Source organism: Sorex araneus, chromosome X (assembly GCF_027595985.1).
Source record: "Sorex araneus isolate mSorAra2 chromosome X, mSorAra2.pri, whole genome shotgun sequence".
In the NCBI taxonomy this organism is placed as follows: domain Eukaryota; kingdom Metazoa; phylum Chordata; class Mammalia; order Eulipotyphla; family Soricidae; genus Sorex; species Sorex araneus.
The window spans coordinates 231,496,258-231,520,980 of record NC_073313.1 but is presented as its reverse complement, the minus strand read 5'-3'; the positions used below and the strand labels follow the sequence as shown (position 1 = coordinate 231,520,980).

Genomic DNA, 24,723 nt, shown 5'->3' with positions numbered 1-24,723 from the left:
AGGCTTAGTTCTGATTCTGTGCCAAGGGATCACTTCTGACATTGTTGGCATTGGTAGAGGATGTGGTGCTGAGAATGGAACCTTGGTTCTGCATTGGCAATATAAACACCTTAACCCCTGTATACTATCTCTCTAGCCCCTGTAACTTACAATGATCTTTATTGATGTGATTTTTTCCCACTATTTTTTTACAGTATTAGTTTACTATCTTTGTATTCTGTACAGAAGTCCAAGGCAAAAATTGCTTCTGGCTTTATGAATTACCAAAGGTGATGACCCGTGTGGCTGATTTATCACAGGCCTTTTAGTCTTCTTTCCTGATAGATCCTTACCTTCTTTGGGAGGAGGCCTATGAATAGATTTCCAGGGAATTTGATTATAATAGGCAAGTTCTAGATAACAATTTTCACCATGAAAACCTATGACTTTTTTATTTGCATAACCATAGCTCTTTACAACCGGACAAGTTTTACCTTTACCATTTTCCAACCATTCCTTAATTCTTTTTCTGCATTTCCTTTTTTTCTTGTAATTCGGCTTGTCATTGTTTTTCTTTTTCCTTTACTTTTTTCTTCCTTCACATTCTTCAGCTTTTTTTCTTTAGCTACTCTTGATATTTCTCTTTTGCTTTTCTTGCAAATGTTCTTTCTTCAGTTCTTCTGCTGCTTTTTTCCTCTATTTCTTTATTCATTTTTTGTTCCCTTTCTTTTCTTTCCTGGCGCACCCTTGTAGATCCATGTCTCTCAAGCTCTTCACCTGGGCCTCTAAGTGATGGGCATCCTGATCGAGGTCTTCTTCATTCTCCTCATCATCCTCTTGGGAAAAGGGGAAGCCCTGGTGGCTCAAGGAAGACAACAGCGACAAGGTGGAATTAATGAAGCTCCCCAATGTCACTGTCTCCCACCCAAGGGAAACAGCCTTAACAACAGAGGAGCTTGGAGAGGGCTGAGACCATCGCCTGATGTGAATTTTTATTGATGAGAATCAGTGAGTACTCTGTTCATTTGCAGAAAATACTAAAGGGAGATCAAAGATACATTAATATTTTTCATTTTATAACCTTCTATGATCATTTAAAGATGATCATCCCAAAGCATTGTTTAGTGTACACACAATCTAATATTACTATTATTTCTTTTTAATACCAAATACTGAATAACAGCCATATTAGTCAAATACCATTGTTTATGAGTTTAATTCTCATTCAGACTCACATATAACATAATGATAAGCATACTGTAAATGCACAATAAATTTTTAAAATATAATTTATAATAGTAACGAGGCCCCTGATTTTAAATTCTTGTGCCCACATTCCTTAAACAATTATACCAATTTTAAATTGAGGAAGCTTAAAATTATCAGAATACCATTTTAATTCACTTAATTGAAAAACCCACATATTTGAATACATCCATATGTATCTTTCCAATGTTATTTTTTGAAAAGGAAGTAAATCTATATTGAATCTACATTTTTTTGTCTCTATAGCAAACCCATGAGGTTGGCTTTTTTTAATTTTTATTTTTAAAAAATTGTCTTTATTTCCCTTTTGCAGAGGGAGGACTTCAGTTTAATAACCAATTCATGTAACTTACCTAAGATTATAAGGTGAATGGTAGAACAAAGACATATTCTGCAGAGAATCTAACTGAATTTTCTATTGCATGTACTTCCCAAATTCTCCTTAGACAGCACAGCATAAAAAGAGAGTCTTTGTTTCCTGTTTATATCTTTCTTTGGTAGGAGCACAAGAACTTACAGTGATGTTGATGTTCTGGTTTCAGTGTACTGCATAAAAAAAATTCATTTCTTTTCTCTTTTTATATATTTATTTGTTTAAGTATATATACGTACATATTTATTTGTTAGTTTTGTTTTAGGGCCACACTTGGTGATGCTCAGTGGTTACTCCTGTTTCTTCACTCAAGGATCCTTTATGATAGGCTTGGGGAACCATATGGGTGCCTGGGATTGACCTCTGGTTAGTCTCATATAAGGAGAGCAACTTACCTGCTATACTATATCTTCAGCATAAATCTATTTCCTTTCTTATTTATCATGGGAATTCTCAGAGATATGAGAAAGGAAATCCTGTCTTTTGTTATTTTTCCAATAGCAATAATTAGAAATAACTTTGAATTGGTATCATGAATTACTTAAATTGTTTAAGACTCTGATTTTTTTCACTAAATATAGTATTTAATAACTAGAATCAAAAAAGTTACACTTAAGTTCAAAACTAGTGCTTTATACTCTTGTAATGTGATTTACATTGTAGTTTTTATTGGCTTAGTGGGAAGACTGCCATCTACTGAATCAACAATACTTTTCATCTACTCTCTGAATCACTGTGTGTAAAGTAACATGCAAGAAGAATCTCCGGGTTGCGTGTTACTTTACAACTGTGTAAACTTTAAAAACAATACTGTGAAAAAGTTAAAATATGTATACTTGTACAGATATACTGAGAAATATTTTTTCGTTATATGCATATACAATATGATATTTTTGTCTATCTACCTATGACTTGCTCTTAGATCTCAAATATTTAGAAAATGCATTCTTTAGCAAATCAAGCATTCACCTAAAAAATCTAATTTGCTAAGTTTATTTCTTTACTGCAATGAAAGTCTGTATGGTAGTCTAACTGTCCCATTGCTTCTTTTTAGAGCTAGTCTTCATGGTGTGTTTGATGGTTTAAAACCAATTTGTTTTCCTTTACTCTCTCCCTTATGTTTCTACTCCTACTTTAAAATGCTCTTAGAAATCCAGAAATTACAAATAAAAGTTCTTGGGCATTTGCTTTGCATGTGGCCAACCCAGGTTTGATTCCTCCTCCCCTATCGGAGAGCCTAGGAAGCTACCGAGAGTATCCCGCCCTTGAGACAGAGCCTGGCAAGCTACTTGTGGTGTATTTGATTGCCAAAAAAAGTAACAACAAGTCTCAAGATGGAGACGTTACTGGTGTCTGCTCAAGCAAATCAATGAACAATGGGACAACAGTACTATAGAGTGCTATTAATTTATATATTTTTCAATAATTATTTTCTTTTCAAAATGAGTAGAGGTCTTATTGTATAAGAAGTTATGTGCTACTTAGTTAATATCAAAATTAAAAACATCATTCAGGATAGTCTTTGTCCTTCAAACCCTTGAGGATCCAGTCAAATATAAACTTTATTTTTTAAGAACAATTATAGCATTGTAACATTGTTGTGCTATAAGATCAATTGCTATACGATCAATTATAATTGGTAAAAAAAAAAAGCCTGGTGATGTGATTTATTTGTTGACTCTGGTTGCTGCTTTCCTAAAGCCACCCATTTCTTTTCCCTTCTGCTTAGTGAGAAGTCATTCTTGGAATTAGGAGGAAAACAGCATATTCACTTCTACTGAATCTTTTTTATATTTGTTTGGAATTTCTGGGATATGTCACTTTTTCAGGAGATGAAAGTTTGCCCCAGTTTCACTCATTCAAATGAGGGCTGTTTGCAGTTTTTTTTCTTTCCTTTAATTTAGAACTTCAAGGTGGATGCAAGTTGACTTAGTTTAAGAAACCTTTTCATCTCTTTGGTTATGTGGATATTAACTTTTTCTCAATTTGTATTACTAGCACAATGCCATAATACTAAAGAAAATAAACAACTATTGAGGAGCACTAAAAAAATTGACTTTTTAGTTTCTTATAAGATTCAAAGCATTTTCTTTCTAATTAATTTGCATATATGTCTATAATATATGATAATGTATAAAGTGAATATACTATAACATATGCTAATTACTACATAAGATATGTAATCGGGGCTGGAGTAATAGCACAACGGGTAAGGCGTTTGCCTTGCACGCAGCCAACCCAGTTCAATTCCCAGCATCCCATATGGTCCCCCAAGCACCACCAGGAGTAATTCCTGAGTTCCAAGCCAGGAGTAACCCCTGAGTATAAGCCGGGTGTGACCCAAAAAGTAAAATATATATATATATGTAACCAAATTGATTATTTATCTCATGGATAATAGCAGTTGATGTTAAATATACCTGAAAAGGTTTTGTGCCGATAAGGTAGTTTTAGGATCTGGAATATGGTCAGCAATAGATTGTTGCATATGCCTGAGGACTTGAAGTCAGTCCCTGGTAGGTGACACACATAAAAAAAGCTTTACTAAGGTCATTATTCATTTAGCTTTAATTACAAAAGTTACTTATTCTGTAGCTTCTTAGAAACACCCAGACTTCTTCATATGTATCTTAACTATTATAATATAATTCCCCATGGAAAGTTTGAAGTGAAAGAAAAAAGTTTTTTCATGAATTTAATTTTCCAGACTTGTTGGAAGCCAATATTTTTAAATGGGCAAGACAAAAATTATTGCAATATGCATTTTTTTTGTTTTCTGAAGAATGCTAGTAGAAAATATAAATCTAATACAATTGAAAAAAATATCTTTATATTTCTAAGTTTTTAAATGTGTGTTTGTGAAATACCCTGCCCCAGCTGAGTATTTTAACACTTAATATCTCTGCTGTATCTACATTTAATCACACAAAAGTATAATAGAGACTCCAGAACTTAGGCATGTAATCTAAGATAGTTTGCTAAAAATAGCTCATCCTTGGGCTGGAGCATTTGCCTTGCATGCGGCCAACCCAGGTTCGATTCCCAGAGTCCCATATGGTCCCCTGAGTACCACCAGGGGTAGATCTTAAGTGCAGAGCCAGGAGTAACCCCTATGCATTGCCGGGTGTGACCCAAAGAGGAAAAAAAAATACATCTTATCCTTAGATGTTAGTGGTTGTTTGTCTTTTTTCTAGGAAATGTGAGGTTTTGAGGATTTGGTCTTAAAGGTCACGCCCTAATCTCTAATGCTATACTTCCATGTTAAGTCTTCATATCATCATGTTCGTGACAGTTCTTTCTTATAGTGTATCTACCAACAGTTGTAACTAAAATATTCACTATTCCTCTACTGTCTTAAATAATTTATCCTAGGGCAGTTTTCTGTTAGGAAGAAAACCAGTAAGTGTTTAAGTGTAGAATATTGAGAAACAGTTAAGATGTCAAAACAAACAAAAAAAACCCTGATAAATTATAAAACATAATGAATTCTAGTTTAATATCAGGAGTGACATTTCTCTTTCTGAAAGAATCTTTTTTCCTTTGATCTTCAACTTTCACCTAACATCCTCAAATTCTTCAGATTTTCTCAAGGGTTTTATTTGCTTTGTTCTTTTCCAAATGCCTTTGTTCTCTGTTTACTGCCCTTTCAGAGCAAGATGACTCTAGGCTTGGGCTCATTTTAGTTCCCGCAACACACATCTGACTTAACATCAGAATTATTACTAGGCCTTAAATTGTGGCTATATCTGTGTACCCATAAGCTAGTTCTGTTGTGTTGCAGAGACAACTAGGAATCCAACATATGGGAAGGTATAGAGCTTCAACTTTCTTCTGATTTAAGTATAGTACTAGAGATTAAGAAACTTCCTTTTTAAATCTGGTCTTGCCAGATAAATAATTTTTCAAATGGAGTTTTAGAGTTTATGCAAATATTAATCTTTTTCTTTATTTTAAACATTCTGCTAACATACCTTGGTCAATGGATAATGATAGCTTACCCCCTAAATTCATCAGGTTTCTTTAATGCCTCCTACATTTCATCTAAGGACAAAGGTTACAATGAAAAGTGACTTGGGAAAAAAAGCTCTGGTCAGAGTTGATTTCAATTATTCTATTTTAAATTATGTAAATGTAACTCTTGGGTATTGCTTTTCCAGTGGGATCTGTGCTATAACAATAAGTTATTCAAGCCTGATTAAATCTAGTCCCAGTAACCATATTAACTAAGAAGACATATTTAAACAAATTGCCTGTGTCCTAACAAGGCTTCATAATAATGATATGCTTCAAATAAAAAGAAAACATACTCCTTTTGTTTCTTTGACCTACCACCAATTTTTTTTAAGTATGATGGAAATATTGATGACTTTAGCTTTCTGAGCCTAATTCACATCAATGTTTGGAGGAGAATTGAAAATGTTCATTGTCTAAGTGGTGGACGAAAATAGGAACTTTTAAATTATGAATTGGGTTAACATCTGTTGGGAAACTGTTTGCTTCACTTTATTTTAACATCGCATTTTCCTCACAATTCTCCATCTCTCACACATCTGGGAATGTGGTAAGAGTACCACATAGGCAATTATAAAGCCAGAGTCCAGTTAAGGACTCTGAATTTTCCATTTTTAGACTGTTACAATGTAAGGATGTCCCAAGAGTACCCTGTTTAGACACCACAGGAAGAAAGCTCTTGATTTAAAGGATAAATAAAGTGAAGGTTGCAATAAAACAAAAGAGGAACTTTGGAAAAACCCTTTGACACAAATAAAACTTTAAAGGTTTATAGTATATTAAATTCACTTAAATACTTTTATTCTATCATTTAAAAAGAGTATTTAATAACTAAGATATTTAATTAAAACATTTCAATAGAAATTGGTTGAGAGAGGCTTAAATATTAGAATTATCAGTGAGTAGATACTTTGGTGTAAAATAGTCACGGGTTACTATCCTTGTTATTTTACTTCTTAGTATTGCCTGGCAGAATACCCTGTAAGTACTCTAGCTTCAGTATTTTTATTTAGAAACTTGAGATGATGATGAGAATTTATACATGATAGTGACTAAGGGAAAACCATTTTACTTTATGTTGTTATTATTTGTGGTTTTGAAAACCTCTTCTGGCAGTGGTAAGGCCTACTCTTAGGTCTGTCCTTTGGGTTTTGCCTAGAGGTGCTCAGTGGATCATGCAGTGTCCAGGATCACGTTAAGTTCTCGCACATGTAAGGAATGTGCTTAGCCATTTGGCCTAGCACTTCAGTTCAGGATAACTATTTTAGCAGTATAATTATTATAAGCATATGTTTAATACAGTGTTGGCATGTGACAAACAACATGAATATTACTATTATCTGGCAGTCATAATGAGATTTTTTAATAAGGAATAGGGCTAATGATGATATGTGGACACATCAAATTAAGAAACTAATAAATCCCAACAGTAAAACTGTGGCAGATGCAAAACAAATTAGCTTGGTAGATAGTATATGATGGGACCTGTACAAAAGAAAATATCATTTACTTTGTGCTAGAAGAATCACAATTCTACTGCTTTTTCGATAATCCCATCAAATGGGTGAGAAATTAAAATTATTACAACATAGCAGGATAGCACAGCGGGTAGGGCGTTTGCCTTGCTGACCCGGGTTCAACTCCTCCATCCCTCTCGGAGAGCTTGGCAAGCTACCGAGAGTATCCCGCCTGCATGGCAGAGCCTGGCAAGCTACCTGTGGCGTATTCAATATGCAAAAACAGTAGCAGCAAGTCTCACAATGGAGACATTACTGGTGCAATGGGATGACAGTGATACAGTGAAAGTAGGATATAGTCCATATTTTCTTGAAGATCTTAAACAGAGCTGCTTTATTAAAATGTTAGGCCTCAAGAGACATCTACAATGAGATTTTGAAGTCAAAATACCTATTATCCCTTTTTTATTCATTATAATCTAAACTTTTTAAAATTCTTTATTGGGTACTAGAGGGTTTTTTCAGTTAATTAGTGAGTTTAATATAAAAGTTCTTGACACCTCCTTAGAAGTCTAGTGTAGTTAGTGTAAATCCCAAGACATCTTACAGTTTCTCTGGAATTCCCTTCAGTATTGTATCTCACAAGAGGTCTAGGAGTACCTGTCCTGAGTAACTTAGCCTAACGCAGTAGCATCAACTTGCCTTGGCTTCAAGGATTCCTTAGTTTCTATTAATGACATCATTTCCTCCTCTTTGAATACCACCTCAAGTGTTTGGACTGGCTTATTTCTTTTAAGACTTGACCCAACTACATTGCTTTTTGTGGAAGAATTGTTTTCTCCTTCCTCCATACAATCTAATAGTTCGGAGGGTCCCCTTGGTGGTGTATAATTCTTTTTCCTATGAAATTAAAGTGCAGTTCAATTTCACATATTTAAATCTACAATCCTCCCTCTCCCCACAACCTCCCTACAAACCCCAACACCATACAAACTAGACTATAAATTTTCAAGGCCAAAAATAATGTTTACTTATTTATAGTATAATCCAAATAAATATCAAAAGCAAGGATGATAGAGCCAGAGCAATAATACAGTGGGTATGGTGCTTCCCTTGCATGTGGCCAATCAGGTTGGATCCCTGCTACCGAATTTGGTTCTTCTGAGCCTACCAGGATTCATCCCTAAGTGCAAAGACAGGAATAAACCCCAAGCACGATTGGGTGTGGCCCCGGAACAACCAAAAAATGATGATAGTTCCTTAACACTCTCCTAGGCTTATATTTGGATTATTAAAGTGAATGAATAGTCATAATTTCTTATGTTTTATTCCTTTGTGGAACCAGTCTATTCACCAAAGATACAAAATTCATTAGTCTTAATCCAGGAAAATGCATATTGAGAAAACTAAAATAAACAGTACCTGCAATGTATGCCATACCACTTGGCAGGAGTGAAATTTGCCTCATTTAATTGCAGATTCAAGGATAACTCTTAACAAAGACCTCATGTATTATATTTGAAGGAACATCAACTTGGTTCTTATTCCAATCTCAGTGTTAGAGGTTTGGGTTTGCCTTTAAATTAAAAACAACATGTAGAATTTATCAAGACTAGTTGATGTTTTATTCATAATAAAGTATGCCATTGGCATTTAATAAATATTAAACAATGATAACAGTGAGGCTAATTGGTTCGAAATGTGACTGCTTTCAATGGAAAAATAAAGTCCCTACTTCTACACTGGCATCTGATTATGTGTCTTCACTGGTCTTGATTGGATCTTACTATATGTGACTAAAACACAGATTTTTATATAGCAGGATTACATGGTTTGTCCATGACTTCCTTAAATTTCCTCACACACATCTGCAATCACTAATATGACAGATTTGGCTGCAATTTCATTGTTTAACTGAGTTAATATCCAAATAATATTTTAAATGTTTTATTTGTACCAACTTAGGCTGTTATTTTCACCTTTCAATATTGTGCTATAAGTAAAAATATATCAAATTTCTAAGTCTTTTGAAAGAAAAGTGAATGCAAATTTGGCAAAATATTTAAATATATGTATGTAGCTTTCTAAACTATGAGAGTAAAGGAAGTGATTGCAAGAAACCATTATCCAAGATAATATATACTTTGTTGAGAGAGCAACTGCATATTCAGAGAGAATGGTTTGTTGCCATTAACCTGATGTTAAAATATTTCTCATTTTCTCTGTATAATTTGTAACCCTCTTCCTGTGTAAAACATACATAGAAGAACCATGTTCAGTTTATAAGAATATAACTATGCCCAACAGCATACTTTAATAGGAAAATAGCCATGGATATTAAATGAATCAAAACATTCAATTATTCCTCCCTTTCCTTTGAAATAAAATGGTATTTTGAGGTTCAATTGAAAACACAGTTGCTTATCTGTTCAGAATAAAGTTGTGACCTATCAGAAAGCCATTCATTGCCTGGAAAATCTCATTTCCCTCCAATTACGCTACTCAATGTGTTTAATCATTAGCTTGAGAAGGAGAAATTCAGTTAAGTAAAATAGAAGAATCATAAGTCTTCATTGTTATTACTAAATTATCTATTAGCATAAAGTAAACATTGACCATAGCACTGTCCTCCCATTGTTCATCAATTTGCTTGAGCGGGCACCAGTAATGTCTCCATTGTGAGACTTGCTTTTACTGTTTTGGTCATATCGAATATGTCACGGCTAACTTGCCAGGTTCTGCCTAGTGGATGAGATATTCTCGGTGGCTTGCCAGGTTTTCCGAGAGGGATGGAGGAATTGAACCTGGGTCGGCAAGGCAAACTCCCTACCTGCTATGCTATTGCTTCAGGGTTGCCTCCTTAGCACAGTACGTGGCATGTCAATCTCAAACATTGACTAACAAGGAAAATGAAATCTCATTCTTTTTAGAGTATAAAAGTACATTCTTTGGGAAAAAGTAGAAGCTTATGATGTTCTCTGGAAATTCATGTCAATTCCCAAATATTTATTTTAAGTAGTAGAAATAAAGTAAAGTTTTTTGTTTGTTTGTTTTTGTTTTTTTGCTTTTTGGGTCACACCTGGCGATGCACAGGGGTTACTTCTGGCTCTGCACTCAGTAATTACCCCTGGCGGTGCTCAGGGGACTATATAGGATGCTGGGAATCGAACCGGGGTCGGCCACGTGCAAGACAAACGCCCTACCCGCTGTGTTATTGCTCCAGCCCCCCAAGTAAAGTATTTTTTACTTTACTTAAGTGTTAAGTAAAGAGCAGATTGAAGTTTCAAATTTAAAATAAAGGCTTATCATTCTTTGACTTATTTCTTTCAATGAGAAGTAATGACGTTTTGGAACCCACATTATTATTGCTTAAAATAGTCCTTTTTACATTTTTTAATTTCAATTTTTATATTATAATTTAGGTAATGAAGTTACAATAGTTAGTGCACCTTACATACATTATTATAATAAGTTCTATTAATAATAAATAGAATTTTTATTCAAGCTATCTGATGAAGATAGTAATCTTATAAATATTTTAAATGGTTAATTTTATGGTAAAGATGAACATAAACCTCTTATTTTTAGCTTCCAAAACACTTGTGCCAAATTTTGGTTACATTCTGTATAAAGGAACACTTGATCATGCCTCTCAGTTAATACAGTATAGATATAAACTTGTGGTGTGTTTTTTCTCACAAGAGCCCTAAATATAATAATAATAATAATAATAATAATAATAATAATAATAATAATAATAGAAAGAGCCCTAGAGACAGGAATTCTAGGATATAGATTCTTTTCTCACCCTGGGCCTGAGGAGGAGCACTGATATACACACTCACCTGTATATATATTAAACTTTCTTTTCAAATAAATTTTTGGACATCTCCTATGAAGATCTAAGTCCAGTATTAGCAAGAATATCCAAATTAGTAAGACACATCCCATCACTTGAATTCAGTTCATGAAGGGGCACAGATCTATATGGATTTAGAAGAAGGACATTGTAAAAAACACACTTAAGAATAAAAACTCAAGGCTAACTTCTATGTGATCTTTTAGTTACTTCTTTTCTACAAGCAAAACTTCCTTTGGCCTTTCTTGTATAAATAGTGAAACAAATGGTAAATTCTGCTTGTCCTTGTAGGCAGGCTGGTGAGAGCTCTCTAAGAGGTTATGTATCAGTGTCTTTAGGTTTCCTTTTGAAGCACGGCTTAAAGAAAAAAATGTTAGACCATAGATAGATGTTACAAATGTTTGAGAGTAACCGAATACTCCTTTTCATATTTTCCATTTTCCATTGTTCCTGTCTTCTTCCCTTCTGAATAGTTGTCTATTATATATATTTTATATACCTATATATGGATAAGATAGGCCTGTAAGAATTTGTGAAGCATAATTAAAATATACCACAAAAGCCACAGAAGAAAGAGCTTTAAACAAAGAACAAAGCTGAAATTAAACCTTCATATTTCACATACAGTAATTCAAACATCTCCGTGTGATGGAATAAATGGTTACAGAAACAGGTGAAAATACAGAGAAAATAGGACTTTCAAACTATAGGGACTTCTTGCGAATTGTAAATCCTAATTAGGAATAGATTTATTTATTGACTGATTTATTATATATTTGGTTTTAGGACTACATTCAGCCATGCCCTGAGGATCATGCAGCACAGGGATTGGAACCCAGCATGCAAAATACATCCTAGCTTTTCAAGGGCTCCATCCCTGAGTCACAGTCCTGGCCCCAAGTTCAAATTCTCAAGAAAAGAATTCAAAATCATAGGCATGTTCTATGTGTGGAAATGACTAAGTAAATTTTAGTCAGTTACTTTGAATGTGATTTAGAACAATACTTACTCTAGCACTACTTTAATAACTTTAACTTGTTTTCTAAGAACTGAGGTTCTGAGATGCTGTCTCAAAGAAGCGATCAGTGTGGGCTTACAAACCATCCCTTCCAAAACTTTATTTGGAAGAGATTAAGAGTGAGTATGTGCGGAAGGGGAGTGGATATAAATGTGTTTTTCTAAGCAATTTCCCTTTAATTAAAAATGTGTTTTGGATTTATATTTATTTACACTTGAATTATCAAAATGTTCCTTTGGAAGCATTTTTTCCCTTTGAGGCATCTTAACTCACCCTCCCGGAAGCCACATTTTGCCATAAGTAGAAAAACTCTACACCAAGAAATTGGAATTTTGTTCCACACTCTAACCCTACAATTTTGTGTGGGTTTTAAACTTGGCAAAATGCATGATCCCTTCCCTAATCACAATCCATAATAGTAGTGTGAGACAGTGGGGACAGAAGAAGGACTCTCCCAAAATATACCAATAAATCCTCCAGGGACCATGTCTGGATTGTACTGACCGCCCCCCCCCCACCCCGTCCACTATTGACAGGGAGTTTCCAAACCAGAACTTTCCTTCTCCCCAAGATGTTAGCTAAATGGGCATCCTGATACCTATGAATAATTCTCCTTATTCATTTAAATTATAGGTCTTATTACAGAGACACTTATTCCATTAACTGCTCAGTATTTGTTATAAATACCCAACTCACATGTTCTTTTAGAATTCTTAAAACCTCAACAAAGTCTTTCTCACCTATTCCCACACCACTCTCTGTGTAATCCAGTAGGATCGGATCCGTGAGATAGTTTTGTTTGCAAATTTTCATTTCCCAAAGTCAGGTGTAAAACAAACCAAATAGAACATATATTCCCTGTCCCCTCTAAATTTGTACAGTTTTAGTTATCTCTTTATTAGAAAAATAAAAACCTTGTTTTCCTGTCTTAATAACTGAGCCAGAATTTAATCTTCCCTGGAGATTTAAATGGAGGTGTGGCTAATCTCAGCATTCTCTTTATTCATTTTGCTTCCTGTAAAAGTGTCCTGGCCTTAAAGACAATGTACTCTATATCCTCAAGAATGGACTTCTGTACTGAGGGCATCCACTTGATTGTTACCCACAACCTCTAAACTGTGGGTCAAAGTCTGGGTCTTTAAAACTGCTTCTAATGGCATATGTGGAGAGTGCAAAAGCATCAAAACAATGAAAGTAATAAGAGCATCTTTAAAAGGTATTTGTTAGTACTCACCCATGGACTTAACTATTATTTAAGGGAAACATTATAATTGTGGTGAAATTATAGATTACCATTTTTCTCAGACTTCCTTTAGTTAACCTCTACCCATTATGTTCCTAAATTTGGAATAGTCCACTGAGCTACTTGGAGGAGGGCCATTAGCTTAGTGCTTGAACTGGAGTTATAAGAGAAAAAAAAAAATAAAAAGGTTTATGATAACTCTTATTTCATAAAGTGTCAGGCTATTTATAGAAAAATGAGACAGCAAAGTGTGCTTTCTTTTAAATCTGGCTTCTTCTGCACCCTGTAATTTATGGTAATATAATAAGTGATTTGAAAATGAAGATTTGAGACAACATCTCAGCATTAGTGTTTTTAAGACAAAACAAACATTCAAAATAAAACCTAAACCACCAAAGAGAAGTCTATCATTAAAAGCCTACTTTTTGCTAAATTTATAGTTATGGCAGCTCAAAATCTCAAACTCTTCAATTGTGACCTCTTGCAAAGTAAAAATAATTGTATTATTTTCTGTGACACAGGGGCATTATGGCTCATTATATTTTTCATCACCAAAGTCCAAGTGGATTTGCATCAGCTGTTACTAAATGGGATTAATGAACTTAGAGGAATTTAAATAACAATATGAGATTTCAGAGATGAAAAACTGCTTATAGTATTTCAGGCTCTTGATTTTGAATTATCTCAGCTTTGTTTCATCAAGTTTCATTGAATCATAGTTCACTGAACATTTCTAAATCTGTGTGAACTTTTTAGCTTGTATAAAATAAATTCAGAAATATCTTCCTATTCATAGTATATAATCTACTAATATACCATGGGGTCAAAAATGAATGTGAGAAATAACATAAATTTAAAATTCCAGACAGTCCAGTGGAAATCTTTTACACTGTGAAACAACTCTTTCACCTTTATTCATTGTTCCTTGTGTCATTTCAGAAGAGAAAACTGCATGTTTAGGGCCCATAGATTTGGATAAAATGATGCAGAGGAGAAATATCAATATTTATAAACATAGTAATAGACTCTCTTTCACTTTTTTTCTTTCCCTACTTGTTGTCTGGATATGTTGCTTAAATACTTTACTTTGGACTAGAGAGGTGGTACTAGGATAAGGTATCAACCTTGCTTGCTATCCACTCAATTTCAGTCCCCCTGATATTTTTAGTGATTATTTCAAAACATAGATCCAGGGACAGACCAATAGGTATAACCTGTAGACTCAAATTTCTGATCTGAACTCCTCAAAAAGGTGTGGAGACTGAGATTTCACATTCTTGATGAAATCATAGATTTCTCAGGGACCAAAAAGACCTGGAGTAAATAGCTTCTAAGAGTTTTCTATTGTTTTCTTACACATATCGAAATTTGCAAAATTCATTTATGTGATATGAATTAAAGAGAACTTTTGTCATTTAATAGTGAATGACTCTTAAAAATACTTGAGGATATATCCTTAGGAATCAAATATACTTTGTTCACTGTTTTATCACTTCAATAAACTAATTCTGGAGAGGCAGCACTTTCTATAGTAAAAATAAAACAACCACTTCACATGTTCTACCAGTTTAAAGAATCTGTTTAATTTTAAAGTTCTTTCATGCAATTACCTTGCCTTCCTTTTTATAAAAATGTTTAATAAAGCTTTTGTATAATCTAGATAATAATATAAATTCCACCATTTAAGGTATTATACAATTTTGTATAATGTTTCTCTCAATATGCTTCATCTAGAAAACTTTAAAGACGTTATCTCAATGTTAAGGACTTTTCCTTAAAAAAAAAACATTCTGGATGTGGACTGACCATGGATTCCCTGGGATTCATCTAAGCTGTAGAAAATTGAGTTCTTTGTTGCTAATAACTTTTGAATTATTTAAATTTACATCTATGAGTAACCCTGTGTATTCTGCTGACCACTAATCTGATAGCAATTACCAGAGATCAATGAGAACATGTGGCCCAACACCTCTATACAAATTATGACTGAGCCTGTAAAATGTACTTTCTAAAGAAACCCCAGTATTTGAGTTAATCCTCTTTATATCACCAGTGTACCAGATAAATAACTTTTCCTGACACACTTTTAGAATTCGCAGGGTTTATTGCCACTCTGTGGGATCCTAAAATAGAAACTCAATTTCTTCAGTGATTAGATCATCTTTTTTTTTTTTGGTTCAGATGCCTGAGATATCTAGTATTTGTTCAAAACATTGACTCAGTAGTTGAAATCTCCAGGTGTCTTTTGATAATATCTATAAACAGTATCCACCCAATAATTGACATCAGGTGGTAATGGAAAAGCCAAACCTTATCATGAACTCAGGAGAGGAACCACTAAGCAAATCTTATGTCACACATAAATTAGTATTTGAATATAGAAGAGTATATAAGAAACTTGTGAAGCCAAGGACTAAGGATGTTGTTCATAGATGTGTCTGACATCACATGGTCACCCCATCAAATCTTTAGCTCTTGAGGCACTTCAGGCCCTGCCCAATAAGGTCATGTAGTGGGTTCCTGGACTCTGATGTCTCTTTACCACTCTGGAGTACCTGACCCTTCCAGGAATCTCTGGGTTTGGGAGTGGAAGCAGGCAAAGTGTCCAGTTGTTGGAAAGAATCAAACATTTTTCTCTGCAGCCATGCACAATCTCTCATGCCAGGGCTCTCTTTCTGGATCTTCTGAGAGCAGGCCTCTCTGCCAATGGCGGCCTTGGCACCCATTGGTCCCTCTCTTATCTGCTGTTCTGCTTGTCTATGGCTCTCAGGGCTTCTACATAGCACTGGACTTTCTCAGGGGACTGAGGCAGCAGCACCCTTCTCTGTCCTCTCTGTGTCTAGGGGCAGCTGCTAGCCGTGGCAGCATCACTCAGTTAACTGCACCCCACAATGCTTATTCTGTTGAGGGCCTTGGAAATCTTGGAGAATCTCTTTTCTAGGGAAACAGGACAAAGTCATATCTGTGCCAAAACCTAGATACATACACAAGTAATCAAGGTCCCACTGCTTTCCCTGAGTCTCGTTGCCAAGATCCCACTGTTTTGCTTAAACCAAGGATTCATTCCTGATCTCCCAAAACATACTATCAGCCACTGAGTTCTTTCGGGCCAAAGGGCTAACTATGCTTAGCATGGAAGAAAAGTAATTATTCTACCAAAAGCCACACACGATGTTATACCTCAAATCATCTTCTTATTTACCTCACAATTAAATAGACAGTTCAAAATGGCCACACAATAATGACTCTGAGTGGTTTTCTAAAATCTTGCCACACAGAGTGTGGTATACAGGATTCCAGTATCTGCATTGCCTGAGAGTTGATCAGAAATGCAGCTACTACAAACCAGAATCTGCATTTCAATAATATTCCCAGTAATCCATATGCATAGTCAAGACTTGAGAAGCATGTTCTAAGGTGTTTATTCTGAAGAGGTGAGCTACAGACCACCATACCAGCACCATCTGGATTGCTTCTTAAACATTCCTGTTTTGTTCACCATCTGGGTCTCATTTAGATCTCTGTCACCAGAATTTATAAGGTTGATGCCCAAGAATTTGCATTCAAACAAGTTTTGCAGGTCCCGGATGCTCCAAATGTGGTCCAAAGACTGACAGGATCAGCATCACCTGGGAGCATCACCTGGGAGCTGGTTAGAAATTCACACCCTCAGGTCCCACCTGCAATCCTCTGAATCAGTACATGCATTTTAACAAGGTGCCAGGTGATGTGTTTCTAGGCTTAACTTTGAAAATCATGGCTTCATGGGATTTTATTTTATTCTACCCCTTCCTTTCTTTTGTGTTGAGAAGGAGTGAGTCCTAGTGCTTATATATATCCAACACAATCTCAGCTACAGTGCTCAAACAGCTTTCACTTGAGGTGCTTTCTGGAGTCACAAACTTCAACACACCTAGCTTAATACACCTAGCTATGCACCATAGATTGCATATTTTGCCATGGTCAGTAGTCCAGATAGAATCATATAGAGTGTGATCAGCACATGTGAATGGCAGAAGGGATTGAACTCATGGCTTCACATATGCAAGCCAGAAACTTTCAGCCTCTGTGCCAAGCTCCTCCAAGTGATTTTTATTCATAATAAAAATTTTAAAATAACAGAACGTTATAATGTTGTTGTTTGTATATTAAAAATAGTCTAGTGATTTAACTTAAACCTATAACTTCAAATGGTACGAAACAAAGTCAATACTTCTATCTTTTTAATCACAGGCCTATTCCTAACAATTGCAAGGCCTAGGATAATCTGACAATTTAGGCTCATATATGAGTATAGTTATGAATATAATTAAAATTTCAAGAAAATTAAAGCTAATGTAAACACCAATAAAGTAATAAATTCTCTATCCTTCTGATTGGAAAAATGGTGCTCCAGTTTTAAAATTTTTTAGTAAATTTTTGTTCAAAAAATTTACAGAGCATTACAAGCTCATCTTTACCAGCCTTGTACAAGATACTCATAAATAAATCTCGAAAAAGATGAAGTAGCTACAAAGACTTCTCGGACACCTGTACCTGGCTGAGACATCTAGGGCATTCTTGGAGCAGGGAAGGTCAGTACCCGCCCAAATGAAGCCCCTGTGCTTGAGTCCCTGTGGCTGAAAGCTCCACCATACTGACAATCCACCAGTAGTACAGCAGATTGGATGAGACATAATGTAGAAGTCAACCAATGTCAACTAACAAAAACTTTAATACAAACGCTTAACTTTTAACAGTATTTTAGTAATCTCAGACAAGGATTTAATATTCTCATGGTGAAATACAACAGTTTTTACTAATTTTCTTCTAAAAAGATTTTTTTTATCATTGTGCTAGCTACTTATGGGTAACAAGCAATACAAAATAAATTATTGTTGGCCTGCCATGGGGGCAGGTCTAAGGGGTGGTCGGGAAAATGGAGACAATAATAAAGGGAAGGTGACAGTGGTGGTGGGATTGATGTTATACTGAATGCCTGCAAACTGGTGTTTTAATAAAGTGGGCGGGGGGATTTACAGAGTAGAGAGAGGGTCTATCCCCAACCTTGGTTTGGGATTTGGTGTCCTTTCACTTTTCCCCCCAACTCTGTCTCATATGATGAGGTCCAAAATGCACCTTAGTGGGATAGCTCAATCATTGCTTACCCTGGCAACACCTGGGTATAGATCAAAATATTCTCTATGACCCTATGGTCCTTGCTCAGCAGAATACTCCCCAAAAAGAGACCTACGAAGACCCTAGAGGACATAACAATGCTGTTTGGAAAGTCAGTTCCAGTTTGACATGCTCTGTGCATAGCAGGAGGAGAGGGCGTGTGCTTTTGATGGCTTGTCCCTTTGCAATGTTTATGTCTTCCACATGCAGAAGGGTTACAATAGATGGGGTCCAGGAAGAGATTTTTTTTCATTTGGTCTAAGGATAGTACTACTGACAAACTACAGAAAAGTCATAATGCAGTGTGACTTTCTGAAAACACTGTATCAGAAGGCCTCGTAAAGTCTGGCCAAGAACACAAACTTTTATCTCCCTAGATTCATGACTTGTTAGAATCATAATGTACCCTATGTATTATTTTTTAAAATTTATTTTATTGAATCACCATGTGGAAAGTTACAAAGTTCTCAGGCTTATGTCTCAGTTATACAATGCTCAAACATCCATCCTTTCACCAATGCCCATATTCCACCACCAAAAAACCCCAGTATACCTCCCATCCCCCACCCCCCACCCCGCCTTCATAGCTGATAAATTTCACTTCATTTTCTCTTTACCTTGGTTACATTCCATATTTCAACACAAAACTCACTATTGTTATTGGAGTTTCAACACACAACTCACTATTGTTGTTGGAGTTTACCCCCCAAAAATACGACTCTACTAACAAGGAAGCATTTAATAATTAGTTTTCCATTGATGAGAATGAAGAGATATAAATCCTAAACCGGCCATGTGGTTTAGGATTTCTGTATTTTAGTAGTTAAGCCCAGGGAGATTTATGTTAGAAATTGCATCATTTCCCTTCCTGGGGCAGCATGGGGCAAAGGCTTAGTTCACAGTCTGGAGACATGGCTGCAAGCACTTGCTGGGACCAGAAGTAGTGTAGCTGCCTTCTGGATCTTGGTCATTCAGCAGCAAAGCGGCCGTGCAAAAGCATGGCCACCCGGGTCGAATCTCAGCGGAGTGCAAGCCCGTATCAGCCCCGGCCCAAGACTGCCCAAGCATCCCACTGTTTCAAGTTCAAAACACATTTTTTTTTCTCCTTCCCACGCCACCAAGTTCATACCTGCTTAAAAGTTTCATAATATGGCGGACACCACTCTGCTTCTTCCCACAAAGGAAAGAAAAACTGAGAAAGAAGGATATTTCCCCTTCTCTGCCAGCATGGGGCAAGGCTTACTTTGAACAAGTTATTACCTTTCATTTTTGTGTTAGTAAACAAAATAATAAAGAAAATACTTCAGAAAATTATTGTAAAAATTAAATAAAAGTATACACTTAAACATTTAGTCCAATGCCTGAATTAAAGACCCCCAGTAAATACTGAGTGTTATTATATGATTATTTTCTCACCATTTAGACAGGGTGTATTGACAAAAGCATTTAATATATGTAAGTCCTGATAAGTGATTAATCATCTTCATTCATAAATAATGGGGCATCAGAAGATTTTTAAAATTTTTTTTAAATTTTATTGAATCACCGTGAGATAGTTACAAGCTTTCATGTTTGGGTTACAATCTCACAATGATCAAACACCCATCCCTCCACCAGTGCATATTCCCCATCACCAATATCCCGGGTATACCACCCTTTCTCACCATCCCCCTATCTCTAAGGCAGACAATATTCCCCATACAGTCTCTCTACTTTTGGGCATTATAGCTTGCAACACAGACACTGAGAGTTCAGCATGTTTGGTCCATTCATTATCTACTTTCGGCATGCATCTCCCATCCCAAATGCTTTCTCCAGCCATCATTTTCTAGTGATCCCTTCTCTATTCCATCTGCCTATCAGAAGATTTTTATCTAGAAAAGAAGCCTCAGGACTGAGGAAACTGAATGGAGGTATAAGGTACCCACCTTGCCTGAGGCCAATCTGGGTTCAAACCCCTGCACTGAACATGGTCCACGGGAACGCCACCAGGAGTGATCTCTCAGTGGTACAAGGGGTGGGTCAAAATCAAAACTGAAAGGTAGAAGTCTTATTTTTTTTTTAAAGGACAAAACTTATAATCAACATGAGCACAAACTAGTATTAAGAAAAGCAAAAGATGCTGAAAAAAAGTCAGATATAGAGTTAATCACTGGGACAGGAAATAGATGGTTCAACCCAGTTGTGCAGCTAAAGAGAATAGTAATGAGGGTTTTTAAAAAGAGACCTCCAAAAGAAGGAACCTGGGAACTGGAGGGGTAGAGAAAACAGAGAATTTTGAGAAGACGTTATTTTGATGTTGAGGTTGTACACAATGAGTGATAAAGACTACCTCTATTTTCCTGCACTCAGGGATCACTCCTGGCAGGGATCAGGGGGACATATAAGGGGCAGGAGATCAAAACCGGGTCAGCAGCATGTGAGGCAAATGCCCTACCCACTGTCTACCACTCAAGCTCACCAACAAACTTTTAAGCTTGAAGGAAACAGTCATTGGTATCATTACCACCAGCCCCTGCTGTAAAGTTGAAGACTCTCTGGAGTTGATACTTCATTTGTTATAAACCTAATGCTGAGAGTAGAGGGAAAGACCAAGACAAATGGCACCTTTAAAAGAGAACAGAGTCCATCAGGGATATTGGTCTATAGTTTTCTTTGTTAGTGGTGTCTTTGTTTGCTTTTGGTATTAGAAAGATATGTACCTCAGAAACTGTTTGGGAGGGTTCCTGTCTTTTCAATTTCCTGGAAAAGCTTGAGGAGAACTGGCAACAAATCTTCTTTAAATGTTTGGAAGAATTCGCCAGTAAATGCGTCTGGACCTGGGCTTTTGTTTTTGGGGAAACTTTTGATTACAGTTTCGATTTCCTTGATATTTATGGGCCTATTCAGGTATTTCAAGTCTTCTTGGTTCAGTCTTGGGAGATTATAGGAATCAAGGAATTCGTCCATTTCTTTTAGGTTCTCTTGTTTTGTGGCATACAGACTTTCAAATTAGTCTCTGATGATCTTTTGAATCTCCTTGGTTTCTATTGTGGTGTCCCCCTTTTCATTTATGATTCAGTTTATTAGGGTTTTCTCTCTCTCTTTCTTTGTGAGTCTTGCTAGCTGTTTATCAATCTCATTTTATTTCTCAAAGAACCAGCTCTTTGTTTCATTGATCTTTCTGATAGTTTTTTGGGTTTCCATATCATTAATTTCTGCTCTAATTTTTATTATTTCTTTCCTTCAATCTGGTTTGGGTTCCTTTTGCTGGTCCTCTTCTAAGATCTTGAGCTACAATGTCAAGCTATCAATACAGGCCCTTTCTTCCTTCCTGAGGAAAGCTTGCAGAGCTATAAATTTTCCCCTTAACACAGCTTTAGCTGCGTCTCATAGGTTCTGGTAGCTTGTATCTTCATTCTCATTTGTTTCGAGGTATTTTTTGATTTCTTCCTTGATTTCCTTCATGATCCACTCATTGTTCAAGAGTGAGTTGTTTAATTTCCAAGTGTTTGATTTGGTTCTCCGCATCTGTGTGTGATCAGGGAGATGCAAATCAAAACTACCATGAGATACCACCTCACACCACAAAGAATGGCACATATCCAAAAGAACAAAAGCAACCACTATTGGAGAGGATGTGGGGAGAAAGGAACCCTTCTACACTGCTGGCGGGAATGCCAACTGGTCCAGCCCCTTTGGAAAACAATATGGACGCTTCTCAAAAAATTAGAAATTGAGCTTCCATTTGATCCAGCAATACCACTTCTGGGAATATATCCTGGAGAAACAAAAGAGTATAGTTGAAATGACATCTGCACTTATATGTTCATCACAGCACTGTTTACAATAGCCAGAATCTGGAAAAAACCCGAGTGCCCGAGAACAGACGACTGGCTAAAGCAACTTTGATACAATGGAATACAATGGAATACTATGCAGCTGTTAGAAAGGATGAAGTCATGAACTTTGCATATAAGTGGATCAACATGGGAAGTATCATGCTAAGTGAAATGAGCCAGAAAGAGAGGGACAGACATAGAAAGATTGCACTCATCTATGGAATATAGAACAACAGAGTAGGAGACTGATAACCAAGAATATAATACCAGGAGGTTGGCTCCATAGCTCTGAAGCTGGCCTCACATGCTGGGGGAAAGTCATCCCAGATAGAGAGGGGAACAGCAAGTAATAAGTGATTGGAGATCCTTTGCGGGAAGGGAGATGCGTGCTGAAAGTAGACTAGAGACTGAACAGGATGACCACTCAATACCCCTATTGCAAATCACAACACCCAAAAGGAAAGAGAGATTTCAAATTGGAATGCCCTGCCACAGAGGCAGAGTGGGGTGGTGGGGATAGGATTGGGGGAGGTAGGATAAAAACTGGGTTCATTGGTGGTGGAGAATGGACACTGGTGGAGGGATGGGCTCTCAAACATTGCATGAGGGAAAAGCAAGCACAAAAATGTGTGAATATGTAACTGTACCCTCACTGTGACTCACTAATTAAAAAATAAATAAATTTTTAAAAAAAAGAGAACAGAGTCAAGAGAAGATAATCACTGTGTTTTACTTAGTTTTAACACATCCTCTGACACAGTTGTTGAAAGGACACTTATCTCAAATTTCATGTTATCAAGTACTGAGAAATATGACAAATATGGGGAAATTTAGAAGAGAGGGAAAAGAAAAAAATGTGTATGGTCAAGTGTTCTCCCAGAAAATGAGGGTGACACTATTGTGTTCGTAATATAGGCCTATCAGACTGTTGTATCCTAATTAACATTTGTTTTAAGGAATGAAGCAAATCATTTTCTGAGAGAAAGTTGGGTAGCAATAGAGCAAGGGGCCCTTTAGAGGTTCTTCTTTAGAACACGTCGGCGTATATATATGAAATTAACCTAATAGGTATATATGAGTTTTGGACTTGGTTATTGGGCTATTACTGAGTGGGCAGACTTCTTTATGACATTGATTATGTACGTAATTGCCTCACATTTCCACTGTCTGGGCAGATACTTCTTATGGATTTTAGATGTTTCCCTAGAGCTATGAAATGTCACCATAGTTCATGCCTTACAATAGAAACCAAACAAGGCTTTTTGGAAAGAGAAAAGAAATGTTTTGCATCAAACTTCATGACGTGCCATGCTGCTAATGCGTTTTGAATTCCACACTCCAAAACATCTGGCAAGGTTCCCATGATTCATACATCCATTGAGAGCTTGGTGCTTCAAATTTAGTTAAATAAATTGTTAAGAATACACTTTTGGTATATAAACTTGAGCTCCAAATAAATACAAATAGTCTTGGAAATTTCATACATAAATTCTATAAACAGTTCTAGATTTAGACAGGAAGGGTTTAAGGGCTAACCGATTATTTAACACTGATTTTCATACAAAGAACAGCAGATTCTTGCTTTGTCTTTTACCATTATGAATATTACTTGCTGACAAGAAATTTCAGTAATCAATAATTTATATTTAACATGGCTCTTTCTGCTCTACAAAGAAATATGTATACACTCAAAATATTTTGCTGTGTTTTGGGTACATTTTAAACCTTGAGACTGTTGGCACTATGCCTAGAGTAATTGTTTCCCAGTGAAACATTTTCCATAACAATAATTAAATTTGAATTTATGAAAGTGTTAAGGACATTTTGCATTAAAACGATAATTAACTACAAGAAAGCTAATTTTAAACTTGCTCAGAATACTTTTATTTATACATTATTTTGAATTTATTTTTCCGCAGTACCTAAAACAATGCTTTTGAAATTTCAATATCCACAAAACTTCCCTTGAAGCTTCTCATAAAATGCATGAGACTCAGGTCTAGGGAGGAACCCTTGGCTATGCTTCTAGCACACTTCTCTTGTGAGGCTGATGCCCCTGGTGTGGAGGGCACATTTTGAGGAGAAAAGATCTAGCTTCTTTCAGAAAGCACAACCTACAGAGTTCAGAGAAGTTCAGAGAAAAGGTTAAAGTCTACCCTGCATTCAAATTAAATAATAAGGATGGATAATTATCTGGTTTAGACTTGTTCTTGTGGTATATTTTGCATATATATGCAAAAATAAACATACGTATGTTGTAATAAATCATTAATAAAATAATTTTTGATATATATGTTTTTATTAAGATATGTGTTTTGCACTCGTGCTTTCTCACGTTATTGAGATCTTAGAATGGTCTCAGAAGGGTTACAGCATACAAACAGTTCATTCTCACCACTGTAAGATTGTCATGTGTTTAATTGAATTAAGAATGAAAGGAATCTAAATTTTCAGATAAAATCTGAGGATGAGGAAAGCTTACTTGTTAGCAGTTTTAACTTGTTAGTATACTAGGGGGACTAGCAGTTATACCTCTTGA

The 24,723-nt window shown here is 35.9% G+C and overlaps 1 pseudogene; it reads right to left on the bottom strand.

The window, feature by feature from the left end:
* Positions 1 to 204: 204 nt before the first annotated feature.
* Positions 205 to 1,633, bottom strand: LOC101538686 (coiled-coil domain-containing protein 34-like; annotated as a pseudogene).
* Between the last annotated feature and the right edge of the window lie 23,090 nt (positions 1,634 to 24,723).